Below are 17785 nucleotides of genomic sequence, written 5' to 3'. Positions count from 1 at the left end.
TATAACAACGCACAATTTGTACTTAGTTGTCGATTTTTATATGTAGTTAGTGGCGAAATTTGGAAGAGCTTGTACTTACGGTTTTCTTATGGTCCATTTGTGCAGAATCTCACATATGTTAAACATTACTCACAACTTTCAGTTGCAAAGATGTTTTTAGATGTAGTTGACAGAGATAATGTTACAGTTCCTTCACAGATATGTTTCGGTACAGAAGCTATTTATTTTAACTTTATGGATTATAATTTGCTTACATATATTTTACAGAGGTGCATATTTCTATGTGTTACTGTTTTATTTCAATATATTGTCAAAGCATCTGAAGAAATTCACCGTTTTTCGTTTAGCGTTTTTTTCTTCAGATTTTCTGTAATGTGTATATATCTCTAGTTCTTCTAAGATATCGATTTTATGCCCTTTATTTAGTCGGTGGAGTACTATGACATTTTGTGCTGCTTCTCCTAATTGGGTGTCCTGTATTATGTATATGTTTAGCTGTAGCTGATGTTGTATGTGTAGGCTTTGATGTGCTGTGTGTAGAAATCTCGGCCTGTTTGTCCTACGCAGAGCATGGAGCATTCCTAGCATGTTATTTTGTATATTCCATACTCTAGTTTGGGTCATAATTACACTTTACATTATGTATTAGTTTTTGTTGCGGTTTACTTGATGTAGAAAACTCAACTTTTACCGTGGCATTTTTTAAAATATTTGCGATCTTCTGCGATTCAGTGCAAATTTATGTAAGTCAACAAAACAGAACAAAATCTCACACATTGAAAATATTACGTAAAAATCGCGAAGGGGAAAGAAATACGCACTTGAAAATCGGAGTATTTCTCCCAAACGCATTGTGTAAAATATGAATAGAGACAAATCGTGGCTGGTAGCAGAAAAGTCGTTTATAAACCATCCCATTGTCTTCACAGCTGCCGGCGTAAAAAAAATCTAAAAAAAATCAAATTCCTGAAACTGACTGACCTACCCAGTGCCCCGACCTGAACACTGTGGAACACCATTGGGAACAGTCAAACGTCGATTTCACTCCATACACCAGCACGCAACATTATTACCTTCTCTGGTTTCGGCCCTTGAGGAAGAATGGAGAGCTACTCCTCCACAGGCAGTCAGGTACCTCACTGAACGTGTCCTCAGTACAGTTCAAAACATCTACATCTACATCTACACTGATACTCCGAAAGCCATCCAACGGTGTGTGGCGGAGGGCACTTTACGTGTCACGGTCATTACCTCCCTTTTCTGTTCCAGTCGCGTATGGTTCGCGGGAGGAACGACTGCCGGAAAGCCTCCGTACGCGCTCGAATCTCTCTAATTTTACATTCGTGATCTCCTCGGGAGGTATAAGTAGGGGGAAGCAATATATTCGATACCTCATCCAGAAACGCACCCTCTCGAAACCTGGACAGCAAGCTACATCGCGATGCAGAGCGCCTCTCTTGCAGAGTCTGCCACTTGAGTTTGCTAAACATCTCTGTAACGCTATCACGGTTACCAAATAACCCTGTAACGAAACGCGCCGCTCTTCTTTGGATCTTCTCTATCTCCTCCGTCAACCCGATCTGGTACGGATCCCACACTGATGAGCAATACTCAAGTATAGGTCGAACGAGTGTTTTGTAAGCCACCTCCTTTGTTGATGGACTAAATTTTCTAAGGACTCTCCAAATGAATCTGAATCTGGCACCCGCCTTACCAACAATTAATTTTATATGATCATTCCACTTCAAATCGTTCCGCACACGTACTCCCAGATATTTTACAGAAGTAACTGCTACCAGTGTTTGTTCCGCTATCATATAATCATACAATAAAGGATCCTTCTTTCTATGTATTCGCAATACATTACGTTTGTCTATGTTAAGGGTCAGTTGCCACTCCCTGCACCAAGTGCCTATCCGCTGCAGATCTTCCTGCATTTCGCTACAATTTTCTAATGCTGCAACTTCTCTGTGTACTACAGCATCATCCGCGAAAAGCTGCATGGAACTTCCGACACGATCTACTAGGTCATTTACATATATTCTGAAAAGCAATGGCCCCATAACGCTCTCCTGTGGCACGCCAGAGGTTACTTTAACGTCTGTAGACGTCTCCCCATTGATAACAACATGCTGTGTTCTGTTTGCTAAAAACTCTTCAATCCAGCCACACAGCTGGTCTGATATTCCGTAGGCTCTTACTTTTTTTATGAGGCGACAGTGCGGAACTGTATCGAACGCCTTCCGGAAGTCAAGGAAAATAGCATCTACCTAGGAGCCTGTATCTAATATTTTCTTGGTCTCATGAACAAATAAATCGAGTTGGGTCTCACGCGATCGCTGTTTCCGGAATCCATGTTGATTCCTACATAGTAGATTCTGGGTTTCCAAAAACGACCTGATACTCGAGCAAAAAACATGTTCTAAAATTCTACAACAAATCGACGTCAGAGATATATGTCTACAGTTTTACGCATCTGCTCGACGACCCTTCTTGAAGACTGGGACTACCTGTGCTCTTTTCCAATCATTTGGAACCTTCCGTTCCTCTACAGACTTGCGGTACACGGCTGTTAGAAGGGCAAAGAGCGGACGCACTTCATATTAATGTCTACCAAGATGTGTCCAGATACCTTTGATCAATGAGTGTGTCTTTAGCGCTATCCAATGTTTGCGACACGTTATCACTCTGGCGCAAGTCGTCGGAGTCACCTTCGGGAAGTTCTGCTGCTAAGAGGAGGAGGAAGTGGCGTCGTCGACGATATGGAGAGCAAGCTCGCTCAGGGGAGCAGAGCATCACGTTATTTGCCTTAATGATTTAGGGAAACCGCTGAAACCTTAATCTGGCTGCCTCGACGGGATATGAACCGCCGTCCTCCTAACATCGGGCATGGCGCGCTCTTACTTAACCAACTGGAGCTTCAGTCTTGTCAGCTGTGTGCACTACAACATTTTCTTACTACTGTGGCTTTGAAAATAGCCCAACCTAAGAGTTTCCGTTCGATTCTGTAGTCTTGCCGGCGGATGTGATTTTTCTGTGGCCTATACTTCTGCTGAGTGAGCGTTATTGATTCATTATCTTTGATTGAAAGGGCAATAAAGCAAATTGTGCGTGTGATAGTCTCAGCAGGCAGCTATAGTGACTACCCTTCACGACGGGCAGCTATAGTGACTACCCTCCAGTCTAGTTGCTTTATCTGCTGTTCACCTTTCCAGTCCTTGCTTCCTGCGTGCAATACTAACTGTTTTAGTTGAACATAACAGTTGGAATATGTGAAGGCATTGCTAATTACGCATATAAATTATTTTCGTGATTTTCATTAGATTTCTATTCTTTTTCTTTTGTTCATATGGGCATTTCTAATTGTGATTAGGTAAAATTCTACTGTGGTTTTTAAATGTAAAGATGTAATTGTGATTAATTCCTTTGCCAATGGATAAATATGTTTCTTGCTTTAAACCTGTGGTAACGTTTGTAAAGTTCTCTTTTGGAATATTACTAATTGTGAAAAATGCAGTCAATAACATTTATAAAGATTTATGTAATTTACGATAACGATATAACATCTATAGACAGGGTACAGCGATAGTGATATCGACAGTCGAAAGGCTGTTGTGTAGTAGAGGGGATGGTGGATGGTGTGTCTGTGAAGCGTGCGCGGAAAAATAGTACTGTGTTTTATGAAAAGCATACGTAATTGTATGGACAGTGATACCAAACTATCAGATTGTTAATTCTCTTTAACACTGCGGTATGTAATGCCATCGCCAGCGAACTTTAAGAGCAAATAAACCGGACTGTGGAAGTGCCGCTAACAATACTTTGTTGTGGCCGACACGAACTGTGCCTTTATTCGAATGGACTTCGCTGGTATTGGTTTTGGATGGTGGAACTGTTGTCTATCACATTCTATCAAACCGTGAAAGTGAAGACTTTAATTAACTGTGCAATATAAATGACTTTCAGTGACGTTTTCGAAGTTTGAAATGCGAGAACAGAGTGGACATTGTTTACGGTATGCTTCACACACAAGAACAATTTTATGAACTGTGTATTTGTGGCTAAGACTATATGAATGTGACGAACTGTGTAATTATGGACGATAGCGTCACGGACAGTGCATAGAGTGTAAAAACGAGCGATGTCTACGTCATGTACTTTGAAAGAGAGGACATGTCAACGACGTTCGTATACTGGCGTCTTGTGGTTTGTTAATCACCACGGGGTTAATGATACAGCTGTGCCGGAACTTTATTTGCGTTTCGCTGGAGAAGATTAACCAGCGGAACTGCCTGTATCCTGCTCTCATCATCGTAACCCGCCGGCATCGTGCTGCCCAACGCAACGCTTCGTATGCAACAAAGAGTTAAGAGATTTCGCCGAACGCTATCCCCTGACCTAGAATCTCTCTTTCTCTATTAAAAGTATAAGAATTACAGATTCTATTCAAATAAATTCTTTGTTTAGTTTATGTTTGCTTTCTGCTAACGAAAATAAAATTACAATCAGTGAATTAAAAGTTGCCTGGTAGTCATTGTTCAAAAACCAGTAAATATAAACTTCTTCCTCTCATTAGAACTAATTATCCTTGCATGTCAAAATTATTGCAGTTATTTTATGTAGTTTTATGTATTGTTATGAGAATAGATATATGACAGTGACTAATAAGAGTATTTTGTCGCGAAATATGGCTTCGCGCGAAAATTACGGCGACCGCCATAATTGCTTGCGTTCTGACCAATAACGTAAAAGCTGCTATTCCCGTATTGGTGCATTTCTTGACGTGAGCGTGAATTATAAATGTCAGCTGTCAAATCACTTAAGGACTGTTTACCCAGTAATAAATGTTTTTGATATTGTATTGCTACGAGTCGTAGTATTAAGAGACACTGGTTATGCTCAAAAGTTGGTAGATGTATGGTGAACCCCCCAGCGTTCAGGCGATTATTAACAGTATTGTGTGTGATTCACAAAATTTTGTCACCTTTTCTAATTCCTGTCAGATATTGTATTAGATGTCTTTGAAGTTTCAGAGAATATATACACAATTTTTTCGGTTCAGGTTAATTTCAGAGCAGTTTCTCGTGAATATTAGAGTTCTCAGTTCATAAACAAAGTGGGATCGTGACCAATTGAGAAGTATAGCGAAGAGTGTGGTTTCCAACTAGAATTTTGGATGACTTCACAGTTCAGATTTTGATAATTATTTTTCCCGTGCGTTGAGGTCATCACAGATACTCAGTCTCATAACAGAAAAATTATTGTTGAGTGATGCCATAGCTAAGACCACCTTTCAGTAGCTTTATTTGAATCTGGAATCCCATTCTGGAACAAACCACGCGAACAAAATTTTACAGGTCTGTTCTTTCTTCTTTCTTTAGGATCACTGCCAACGTTGTTTCAAACTTATATCCTGCATCACGGTTCCTCATGATTTATTAACATTTCGAAATGGTCTGAATCCACAAAAATTACTTTGGCTCCTTATTCTTGCAATTACACTCCTGGAAATTGAAATAAGAACACCGTGAATTCATTGTCCCAGGAAGGGGAAACTTTATTGACACATTCCTGGGGTCAGATACATCACATGATCACACTGACAGAACCACAGGCACATAGACACAGGCAACAGAGCATGCACAATGTCGGCACTAGTACAGTGTATATCCACCTTTCGCAGCAATGCAGGCTGCTATTCTCCCATGGAGACGATCGTAGAGATCCTGGATGTAGTCCTGTGGAACGGCTTGCCATGCCATTTCCACCTGGCGCCTCAGTTGGACCAGCGTTCGTGCTGGACGTGCAGACCGCGTGAGACGACGCTTCATCCAGTCCCAAACATGCTCAATGGGGGACAGATCCGGAGATCTTGCTGGCCAGGGTAGTTGACTTAGACCTTCTAGAGCACGTTGGGTGGCACGGGATACATGCGGACGTGCATTGTCCTGTTGGAACAGCAAGTTCCCTTGCCGGTCTAGGAATGGTAGAACGATGGGTTCGATGACGGTTTGGATGTACCGTGCACTATTCAGTGTCCCCTCGACGATCACCAGTGGTGTACGGCCAGTGTAGGAGATCGCTCCCCACACCATGATGCCGGGTGTTGGCCCTGTGTGCCTCGGTCGTATGCAGTCCTGATTGTGGCGCTCACCTGCACGGCGCCAAACACGCATACGACCATCATTGGCACCAAGGCAGAAGCGACTCTCATCGCTGAAGACGACACGTCTCCATTCGTCCCTCCATTCACGCCTGTCGCGACACCACTGGAGGCAGGCTGCACGATGTTGGGGCGTGAGCGGAAGACGGCCTAACGGTGTGCGGGACCGTAGCCCAGCTTCATGGAGACGGTTGCGAATGGTCCTCGCCGATACCCCAGGAGCAACAGTGTCCCTAATTTGCTGGGAAGTGGCGGTGCGGTCCCCTACGGCACTGCGTAGGATCCTACGGTCTTGGCGTGCATCCGTGCGTCGCTGCGGTCCGGTCCCAGGTCGACGGGCACGTGCACCTTCCGCCGACCACTGGCGACAACATCGATGTACTGTGGAGACCTCACGCCCCACGTGTTGAGCAATTCGGCGGTACGTCCACCCGGCCTCCCGTATGCCCGCTATACGCCCTCGCTCAAAGTCCGTCAACTGCACATACGGTTGACGTCCACGCTGTCGCGGCATGCTAGCAGTGTTAAAGACTGCGATGGAGCTCCGTATGCCACGGCAAACTGGATGACACTGACGGCGGCGGTGCACAAATGCTGCGCAGCTAGCGCCATTCGACGGCCAACACCGCGGTTCCTGGTGTGTCCGCTGTGCCGTGCGTGTGATCATTGCTTGTACAGCCCTCTCGCAGTGTCCGGAGCAAGTATGGTGGGTCTGACACACCGGTGTCAATTTGTTCTTTTTTCCATTTCCAGGAGTGTATTTGTATTTCGTATATTAACCACCATAAGCTACACGTGCCTAGCTGTTATCGGATTAAAAAAAAAGAGCGCTTTGACGTTCCTGTCTTCTCATATCTTAGAGATAGTTTCGAAAATACCTATAAGGTTCAAGTGGTTCTGAGCACTATGGGACTCAACATCTGAGGTCATCAGTCCCCTAGAACTTAGAACTACTTAAACCTAACTAACCTAAGGACATCACACACATCCATACCCGAGGCAGGATTCGAACCTACACCGTAGCGGTCGCGCGGTTCCGGACTGAAGTGCCTAGAACCGCTCGGCCACCGCGGCCGGCATACCTATGAGGGTAATCGCTTTTGACTTTGAATCAAGGAAGTTCTAATGCTTTCCTCCACCGTATACTACCTGTATTACGTGACTTTTGGAGGAAGCTCTGCTTTTGCATGCGGTATCTGTCTTTATATTTTCTTGCTGAACTATCTTCAGTTGACCTCGTTATCCTACTTTTCTCCAAGCGTATTGTGCCAGATTTTTCTATCTTCTCGTTATTGTTCAGCAGCCAAATGCACATAAATGTTCACTTTTAGAACAACACTTGTTCCTTTATCTTCCTCGGATAGTCTGACACCTTATTTCTATATTACTGACCTTAGGTTTTAAAGTCTCCTCATCTAGCACATGTGACACCGTCATTGATCCATTATTTGAGCTGCATTGTTGCATTTGGCGTTAGATGTAGCCTCTGTCTTTCTAGAGGATGTGTGCAGGTCAGCTTGTTCAGATTCTTCTCTTATAACATTTGTTTGTTCTGTTACTCTTTAACGATATTCTGTCGTTAGACATCTGTTATTAGCGAAACAACAATCAACATCCTCTCGGTCATGAGTGCTTAGAATGGGGCATTATTTTTCACTGAACGGACTTGATAAACTATTATTATTATTTCATTCCGTCGTTACGACTACAACAAAATTAGTGTTTCTTTTTCACCAGACGCGTTTCGCTTTATTGTTGAAGTGAAGCATCTTCAGTGGTCTGTAATGAAAGATACTAAAAATTTGATTTGTTTTCTAGGTAAATAACAGTTCTTTAACAAATTGTTGATTTTTACTTACGGTAATTTCTGTCTGTTTTTTAGTCTGCATCAGGAAATGCTGTCTGCTAGCAAATTTAATGTTCCCTTCTTAGTTATGTACTCATAACTGTGGTCTACTTTTACTCTACTTTGCAGAACTATCCAGCTTTGACTTTTACACAGCATAATTCGTACACCAATGTTCCCTGTTTATTTGTATGCTTCTAAGTGTGTATCGTTTTTAGTAATGTTGCCAACTTGCCACTAGTTTTTCTTTGATCTAATTCTTCTTTTCTTTCTATAGTTCATTATACGTGTGTTATCCTACTTATTTATGCAACAGTGAATTTATTTACTATGTAAAAGAAGTGAAACAGGAGCAGTTTAACTTTTATGTGGTGAGTAAGTGGGTGAGGGGGGGCAGAAGAAAAGATGAGTGGACAGTAAGTGCAAAACAATGATGGAGAGTGACTTGGAGGAAGAAAAGGGGATGGGAAAGAAGTGAAACGAAAGTGATTTTTTTTGGGGTGGGGGGGGGGGGGGGTTGAGTGAGAGAAGGCGAAGAAAGGAATGAGACTTTTTATGTGATTTCTTCGGTTATTTTATATAGTGTTTGGTGGACAATATTTATTTGGTCACTGAGCAACTGTTTTATTTTGTTAATGCTTTTGGTATACGGAAGATTTCTTGGAAAAGGATGACTTGTCTGTTTTTACTGTTTTTTATGATGTTCATACCTTATTCAGTAGTGCTTGGTGTGTGGTATTCCTGTTTAAGATGGTCTGAAAATGCTGATGCTGTGTACCGTGTCTTCATGCTCCAGTTTATTCTTTGTATCTTGTGTCAAATGTCCTGCAAGTCTTCCCATTGTATATTTTTCTCCCAGTCACCGCAACTGAGCTGATAGATACTAGATTGTGGGCACCTGTCCGGTTTTGATTTCAATTTGGGATGTATTTTTGTATTAAGTTGTTTGTTTTGTAAGCAATGTTTTTTGAATGTTACCTATTTCACGTGTTAATTTGTTATGGTAGTACATTTCATGCCATTTTTTATGGTTCTTCAGGTTGTATATGTTAATGTGGTTTGGTTAGTTTTTTCATTATTTGTGTTTTTATTTTTCTGTATATTGTGTCTACCAGTGTTTCCTTGTGTTCATTTTTAATGCTATTTGTTTCATAACAGACATCTCTTTTTAGTAATCAGAGGTGTTCAGGGGAACCCTGTTCAGTCTGTTCAACACTCACCTGTGGCCTCCTTCTAATTCTGTAGGATTTAAGATAGAGTCACTTGTTGTGGGTTTTCTGTGTATGTCAAATGTGTGTTTGTGATTATCTGTTCTTATACCTATGTCTCGAAAGTTGAGTATGTTTTCTTGTTCTTCCTCTGCTGTAAACGTTGTTTTCTTGTGTATGGTATTTATATCTTTGTGTAATGTTGTATTTTGTTTTTAGATTCACCTACTATCCATGTTACATCATCCATGTACCGGTTACAGATGATGATGTAACTTTTCTTTGTGTTATGTCTTCAAATATTAATTTTTATGCACGATTCATGAAAATTTTGGCTAGTCTTCCCGAAATAGGTGAACCTATGGGTATACCTTCCTCTTGTGTGTAGTATTCTTGTGAATTCAAAATAATTTTGCTGTGTTATTAACTGTAACAATTTTATTGTTTCATCTGAGTGTTCATGAGATTGTGTTTTTTCAAGTTATCTCCTACTATTTTAATGTTCTCATTAACTGGGACGCAACTGTACTATCTTCTACATCAAAGGAGAGCACCGTTGCTGGGCAAGAGATTTTAACGACTCTTATGTGTTCTGTGAGCTGAGAGGTATTCTTATTGTTCTATCATTTTCAAATTTGTAGTGCTCAGTGAACTGTGACTGCACTTGTTTCGCTAGCAAGTAAATGAGAGCTGCGCTGTTAGTTATCTGTCTAATTGACAGAGGAAGCCCATAATCTGATTTGTGACGCCAGAAATGTTTGCCACTGAACCATGAGCAGCAGTGCTCTGTTCACTTAAAACTTGTATCACCCTCTGCGTGTTTCCGTGTAACTTCAAGATCCACTTTTACTCTGACACTAACCACTGTAGCACTTTACTTGTTTTCGCAGAATAGACATTTCACGTTTCACTTAGTGGGGAAAATGAACAAGTGCTTATCTTGTGTATGTTCTGGATGAAACAAGTTTGCGACAACTTTGCATCAAGTCATTGGCAGCGTGTACCTCTTTGATGGTTCATCCACCTACAGTCGAGAGGAATCAGTTAGATGTTTCTTAATTATAAGAATGTATTTTCTTCTTTCGATATTAACATATAGCCTTGTTTTTTTGGAAATTTTTCATCATTACAATTACCTATGTTACGGAACTGCTTATTAACGGTAAATCATCCACACTGGTAAGTCTACTAACAGTTGCACTCTGCAGCTACATTATTTTCGTGACGGTTTAGTAGATTCACCATTAAATATCTATAAGATTATGTTAGGTAGTATAGAAGACGTCCTCCTGTCTCAGTCCGGTGTACATCTTAGAATTTCCTTACCGGCATCTTTATTCGAGAGAGAGTATCTGTTATACACACTTCAATTAACTTTATCAACTTTAACGGGATTTAATATTGTCTCATAATGTTTAGTTGTGTCTATGAGAGTATGCTGTCACAGGCCTTTTCAAAGTCTGCATGTAGTATGTGAACTCTATATTAAATTGGCACATAGTGTGCGTTTCTGTTTTTATTGTAGCGTTGCAAGCCCAACGTGCAGCACTATACAGTGATCCTCTTGTCATGTCAAATGTTTTAAATTATCACTGGACAGCAGGGAACTACAGATAAACGAAGAACAATCAGATTTTTAAAGACTGGGACAGATTACATGAAGCAAAAGCAGGCAGTATGGAACAATATACATTCATCCAAGAGATTATTAATTTATATATTGAACAAAACAGGAATTAAGCAATTTCCCAGCACATTTCAGAGCATTTGACGTAGGTGGAATATTTATTGTACGTCAGTTCTCCCATTTAGGATTGTGGCTACAAATGCATACACAGGGTGTTTTTTTTAACTTTGAACACCTAAGAAAAATACTCATCTAATGAAAAAAATGTTCCAGTTGAGAAGTTAATATTTTCAAAGGGGAACTGTCTCCTAAAACTGGCCACCCCATAAAACTACCCCCCCCCCGCCCCCCATGGGAGATGTGAGGGGTGTATTTTTTGTTCTTTACTGCAGATTCGGGTTCTATTCCGAAAAATATTTAGTGTTTCTCGGAAACAACTTTTTACACTTCTGATAGACGGCGGTGTAACGCAAGAGTTAACGGTGACGCCCGAATCAGTCACCCATACGGTGATATTCGAGTTCACTCGCAGTAATCAGTCATCCTGATGGCGTGGAAACTCACCAAAATCAACCCCGAAAGGAACAAAAAAATTACATCACGTTAGATGTAGCTTATTTTCGAGACTTTTAAACGTCTAAAGGTGAAAGTTTTACTTTACAATCAAATTTACGAAACTAAACTAATTTTTCAACAATAATATCAACCACTCGGAACAAAAAGTTTTATCAAATGAGTTATTTCTTAATTCCAAAGACCGGAAAAAAATGTCATTACAGCGCCATCTATCACCTAACAGAAGAAAGAGGTTTCTGGTAAACCATAGATATGTTTTGACATAGAATCCGAATCTACAAAAAAATAGGGGGTTTCCACTTGAAAATAAAATGTTGACCCCTGTTGTCCTGGCAGGTGGCTTTTAGTCGGAGATGCCTATAGCCTACCCGTGGTTGGGTGCGAGCACTACCTCTCCGCCCCCATCTGACGTCAAACACAGGTTTAACTAATCCAACACAAGTTTTAAAAAGATTATTGAGACATCTATTTTTTAGCGTTTACAGAAAAACTCATTTTGTTGAATCTTTATTTATTGTCTCTCTCTCTCTCTCTCTCTCTCTCTCTCTCTCTCTCTCTCACACACACACACACACACACACACACACAATAATTAGTCATGCAGTTCGAAAATAACTAAAAATATTGTAGCAAAATCTACTCCACGAACGCTTCTACTGACAAAATTCTTGACAAACGTGGAGAATGGTCCCACGAAAATGGCTTTGTCATAAATTGGGATAAGACAAAACCTGTTTAATTCAGGAAAAGAGGAACGGTGGCAAACAATTGCAAATTTACCTGCGGGGAACAAGTACTGAAAATAGTCGAAAGCTACATGCCTGTAGGTAACAGGTCATACCTTTTCCAAGCATAATGGAGACAGTGTAGTAAGAGAAATGAAGGGAACATTTGAGATAAAGAAACTGGATCTACTATCTGTAACAACAGCCCTGAGGTTATTCTATAAAAGGGCTGTTCGTACTGCAGAATGCAGCATAGTGCAAACAACTTGAGTGGACACACCTCACATACTCAAATGACTGTGGAGGGGAAAACAAGTCAGGCTAGCTGAAAGGAATGCTACGCGTCTCAGAATACACGCAAAATAGAGTAACAAACATGTTAGCAGACACAACCTTCTTCACTGTAGACGTGATGGCGTCTCTTAACCTGATAGCATCTACACAAAACTTCAGAATGCTGGAAGATAGGCAAGAAACATAGACCATGGACTCCTCGCCACTGCAGCGATGACAAATAACGAATGGGAGGAAGGCAGCTTCCAGTTACGCCACCTGTGCACGAGGGTGGCAGCCCACGGCATGCATCACCGAATATGCTCTATCAAGGGACATCACAGCCCCCTTGACAGTTGCCAGTGCACCATATGCGGAAGACCTTGCAATACATACACATTATCGAATGTAAAGGACGAAAATTGTTACTACCTCACTATGCAAATGACGACAACTTTAATTAACTAATTAGTACCCTATACAAACTGGATTTAATAAAATCTTGCCGGCCGCGGTGGTCTAGCGGTTCTAGGCGCTCAGTCCGGAACCGCGCGACTGCTACGGTCTCAGGTTCGAATCCTGCCTCGGGCATGGATGTATGTGATGTCCTTAGGTTAATTAGGTTTAAGTAGTTCTAAGTTCTAGGGGACTGATGACCACGGATGTTGAGTCCCATAGTGCTCAGAGCCATTTGAACCATTTAATAAAATCTTGATAATAAAATGCTCCACAATGTTGATAACTTCAAATCAAATTAAAGAAAGGTCGTTTAGAAGTGTTTATAATCCTGTCAATAACGTAAAAATGCTAAGGGCCCAATGTTTATATGTAAAGTATAAGTAGTAATAGATTATCTTCGTGTACAGATCAATAGCTTGCTTAGTGTGGGATGCTGCACACAATGTCGGGCGCTCCCTCCGTTGCACCCCTCGCAGTCCTCGGTATCATTAGTGGAAGATGTAACCCGTGCACGCTTCTCAATTCCAGTTTGTTTGATATTTCCTTCGTCCCACACAGTTTAGTGAGTTACACGCGATATCTAAAATGAAGAAAACGCTCTGGGCAAATGCCACTTACCTTCTGTTCACTACATACAGTGCCGGATTTGGCAACGAAACACCCCGGGAGCTTCATACCTGGCGAAACAGCAGGATGGGCTCCAATTGTATCCCACAGTGTCCACTGTCCCGATATCTGTACACCCTGAAAGTACACTCTAAGACAAAAGAAACGCCGCACCATGAAGGAATCATCCGCACGGGATGGAAATCGGTAGATATATAAGTGCAGACAAACAAATGATTACATCTACATATATATTCCGCAATCCACCATACGGTGCGTGGCGGAGGGTACATCATACCACAACTAGCATCTTCTCTCCCTGTTCCACTCCCACACAGAACGAGGGAAAAAAGACTGCCTATATGCCTCTCTACGAGCCCTAATCTCTCTTATCTTATCTTTGTGGTCTTTCCGCGAAATGTAAGTTGGCGGCAGTAAAATTGTACTGCAGTCAGCCTCAAATGCTGGTTCTCTAAATTTCCTCAGTAGCGATTCACGAAAAGAACGCCTCCTTTCCTCTAGAGACTCACACCCGAGTTCCTGAAGCATTCCCGTAACACTCGCGTGATGATCAAACCTACCAGTAACAAATGTAGCAGCCCGCCTCTGAATTGCTTCTACGTCCTCCCTCAATCCGAACTGATAGGGATCCCAAATTCTCGAGCAGTACTCAAGAATAGGTCGTATTAGTGTTTTATAAGCGGTCTCCTTTACAGATGAACCACATCTTCCCAAAATTCTACCAATGAACCGAAGACGACTGTCCGCCTTCCCCACAACTGCCATTACATGCTTGTCCCACTTCATATCGCTCTGTAATGTTACGCCCAAATATTTAATCGACGTGACTGTGTCAGGCGCTACACTACTAATGGAGTATTCAAACATTACAGGATTCTTTTTTCTATTAATCTGCACTAATTTACATTTATGTATATTTAGAGTTAGCTGCCATTCTTTACACCAATGACAAATCCTGCCCAAGTCATCTTGTATCCTCTTACAGTCACTCAACGACGACACCTTCCCGTACACCACAGCATCATCAGCAAACAGCCGCACATTGTTATCGACCCTATCCAAAAGATCATTTATGTAGATAGAAACGAAGAACGGACCTACCACACTTCCCTGGGGCACTCACCACCGATGAACAGTCACCACTGAGGACAACGTACTGGGTTCTGTTGGGTAAGAAATCTTCGAGCCACTCACATACTTGGGAACCAATCCCATATGCTCGTACCTTAGTTCGGAGTCTGCAGTGGGGCACTTCAGAAAAATTGAATGGATATTCAAGAGAAAGAATTGTACAAACCGAGCAAGTCAATAACGTGTTGGTCACCCCTGGCTCTTTTGAAAACAGTTACTGGGATTAGCATTGGTTGATAGAGTTGTTGGACGTCCACCTGCCAAATTCTGTCCTATTGTTGAGTTAGATAGTAGAAGTCCCGAGTTGATGGGTGGGTCCCACCAAACGTGTTCAAATGGGGAGAGATCTGGCGACTTTGGTGGCCAAGGCAGAGTATGGCAAGCACGAAGGCAAGCAGTAGAAACACTCGCTGTGAGCGGGCGGGCGTTATCCTGCTGAAATCTAAGCTCAGGCAACAAAATGGTAAGTAGGAGGTCGTCGACGTACTGTTGTGCTCTAATGGTGCTGCGGGTGGCAACCAAAGGGGTCTTGCTATGAAAAGAAATGGCACCCTAGGCCGTATGTTGGATGACACTCAGTCTGGTATCCCACCGCTTTCGCTGTGTCTGCAGATACGTCATCGGCCTGGAATTTCACTAACTGGGGTTCAGTGATGAGTCCCGCTTCGAACTGAACCCCGTGGAGTAGCGAAGACGTGTGGAGACGTCCCAGAAAGTGATGGGATACCAGCCTGATGTTACCAGCCTGGGGTTCCATTTCTTTTCATAGTAGGATCCCCTTGGTTGCCACCTGTGGCAGCCTTACAGTACAGCGGTACGCCGACGATATTCTACACCCCGTTCTGTTTCCCCTTCGTGCCTTCAAGCCGCCCTGGGCTTATGTTCCATCAAGGTAACGCTCATCCACACACGGCGAGAGATTCTCGAGCTTATCTTCGTCTTTCCCGAACACTGCCTTGGCCAGCAAGGTCGCCAGATCTCGCCTCAATTTAGAAAATTTGGAACGTTATGTCTAAGGCACTCCAGCCAGCTCGAGATATTGACTATCGAACGTGCCATTTGGACAAAATTTGGCACGATATCCCGCAGGAGCAGAGCCATCAATTCTATCAATCAGTGCCAAGCCAAATGACTGCTTGCATAAGGGCCAGAGTTGGACCAAAGTGTTACAGGCTTGCTCAATTAGAGAAGCTTTTTCTTTTGAATAAATCTTCCATTTTATGAAACTGTAATCTTTTATTTGTCTGTACATGTACATCACATCTACCGATTTCCGTCCTATTCGGATAATTCCTTCGTAATGCGAGCTTTTTTTTATTTTTTTGTTTTAAAATGTAGTTATAAAGGGGTAAGAAATTCGCCGGCGTTGCGACGATGGTATTCGACACGAATCGGCGAAAAGTCACAGGCGGACAGTGCTTATATGATTACGTGCTTGCAGGCTTTACCAAAAGCAACCTTACGCGTTGCTCTGTTCAAAAGGATGTGTCAAAACTACCAGAACACGTTGTTGTTGTTGTGGTCTTCAGTCCTGAGACTGGTTTGATGCAGCTCTCCATGCTACTCTATCCTGTACAAGCTTCTTCATCTCACAGTACGTACTGCAGCCTACATCCTTCTGAATCTGCTTAGTGTATTCACCTCCCGGTCTCCCTCTACGATTTTTACCCTTCACGCTGCCCTCCAATACTAAATTGGTGATCCCTCGATGTCTCAGAACATGTCCTACCAACCGACCCCTTCGTCTAGTCAAGTTGTGCCACAAACTCCTCTTCTCCCCAATTCTGTTCAATACCTCCTCATTAGTTATGTGATCTACCCATCTAATCGTCAGCATTCTTCTGTAGCACCACATTTCGAAAGCTTCTATTCTCTTCTTGTTCAAACTATTTATTGTCCATGTTTCACTTCCATACATGGCTACACTCCATACAAATACTTTCAGAAACGACTTTCTGACACTTAAATCTATACTCAATGTTAATAAATTTCTCTTCTTCAGGAACGCTTTTCTTGCCAGTCTACATTTTAGATCCTCTCTACTTCGACCATCATCAGTTATTTTGCTCCCCAAAGAGCAAAACTCCTTTCCTACTTTAAGTGTCTCATTTCCTAATCTAATTCCCTCAGAATCACCCGACTTAATTCGACTACATTCCATTATCCTCGTTTTGCTTTTGTTGAATGGTCATCTTATATCCTCCTTTCAAGACACTGTCCATTCCGTTCAACTTTTCTTCCAAAATACAGTTGCTAAGATTGTAGGCGCTCGTCTTGTGAAGATAATCAGATATAGGATGGCGGCTGCAGAGTCTGCCTTGAGGTTGCGCCCCCAGACCGAAGGTCGTCATCGAGGCGAGGGTCCCGGATGTGGAGAAGTGCTCAGTGTCGGCACCTGGAGCGCCGCCCGGCCGTCATGGGTGGCGCGGCGATGACGCGCACCATCAAGATCTGGCAGGCGGGAGGCGTCAAGGTGAGCGTCGCCCGTTCCCAGGAGTGTCGCGGCCGGGGGCTGCGCGCCGCTTTCGCGGCCCCTGGAATCCGCGCGGCTCTGCCCCTCCGCGCCGCGACGTGGGTGGCCCTCCGACAGCTTCGACATTCTGCGCGGCTGCCAGCGCACATCACGGTCCCTCCTGCCCTCGTCCCGGGTCACTTCTTGCCTGTCACCTCCTGCTATGTAGAGGCTGACGACGCCTTCTAAGCACACAGGTCACTGTTCTTTCTGTCACGACCTCATGCCTTAAGACTCTAAAGCAGTTTTACTTTCTTTTTTTTTTTGACTCATTAGCTTTCTCACTGCTTTGTCGCGGCCCGCCACGAAATCGTCTCCTGTGTCAACATCTCAGGGTAAGCCTTCCGACAGACGCCCTGAATTATTCTTTGGATTTAAAATTTTTGGTAATATTTTTGGGAACAGCGAGCTTGTAATGAATATAAAATAAGTGAAAAAAGAGTCAAGATCGCGATGGGTATTTTATTCAAATTGACAGTCAGTTTCAGCGACAGAGGTCAGCTGCCTGTTCTCGCTTCCTCAACGTCAGCTGATGGTGTATTCTAATAAAATATCCGTCGCGATCAGGCTGTTCTTTCACTGATTTTATATCTGTTTGATGTATTCCAACCTCTGTCTTCCCGAACAGTTTGTACCCT

The sequence above is a fragment of the Schistocerca piceifrons genome, chromosome 1 (assembly GCF_021461385.2).
Source record: "Schistocerca piceifrons isolate TAMUIC-IGC-003096 chromosome 1, iqSchPice1.1, whole genome shotgun sequence".
NCBI lineage: Eukaryota > Metazoa > Arthropoda > Insecta > Orthoptera > Acrididae > Schistocerca > Schistocerca piceifrons.
This window is presented reverse-complemented; position numbering follows the sequence as displayed.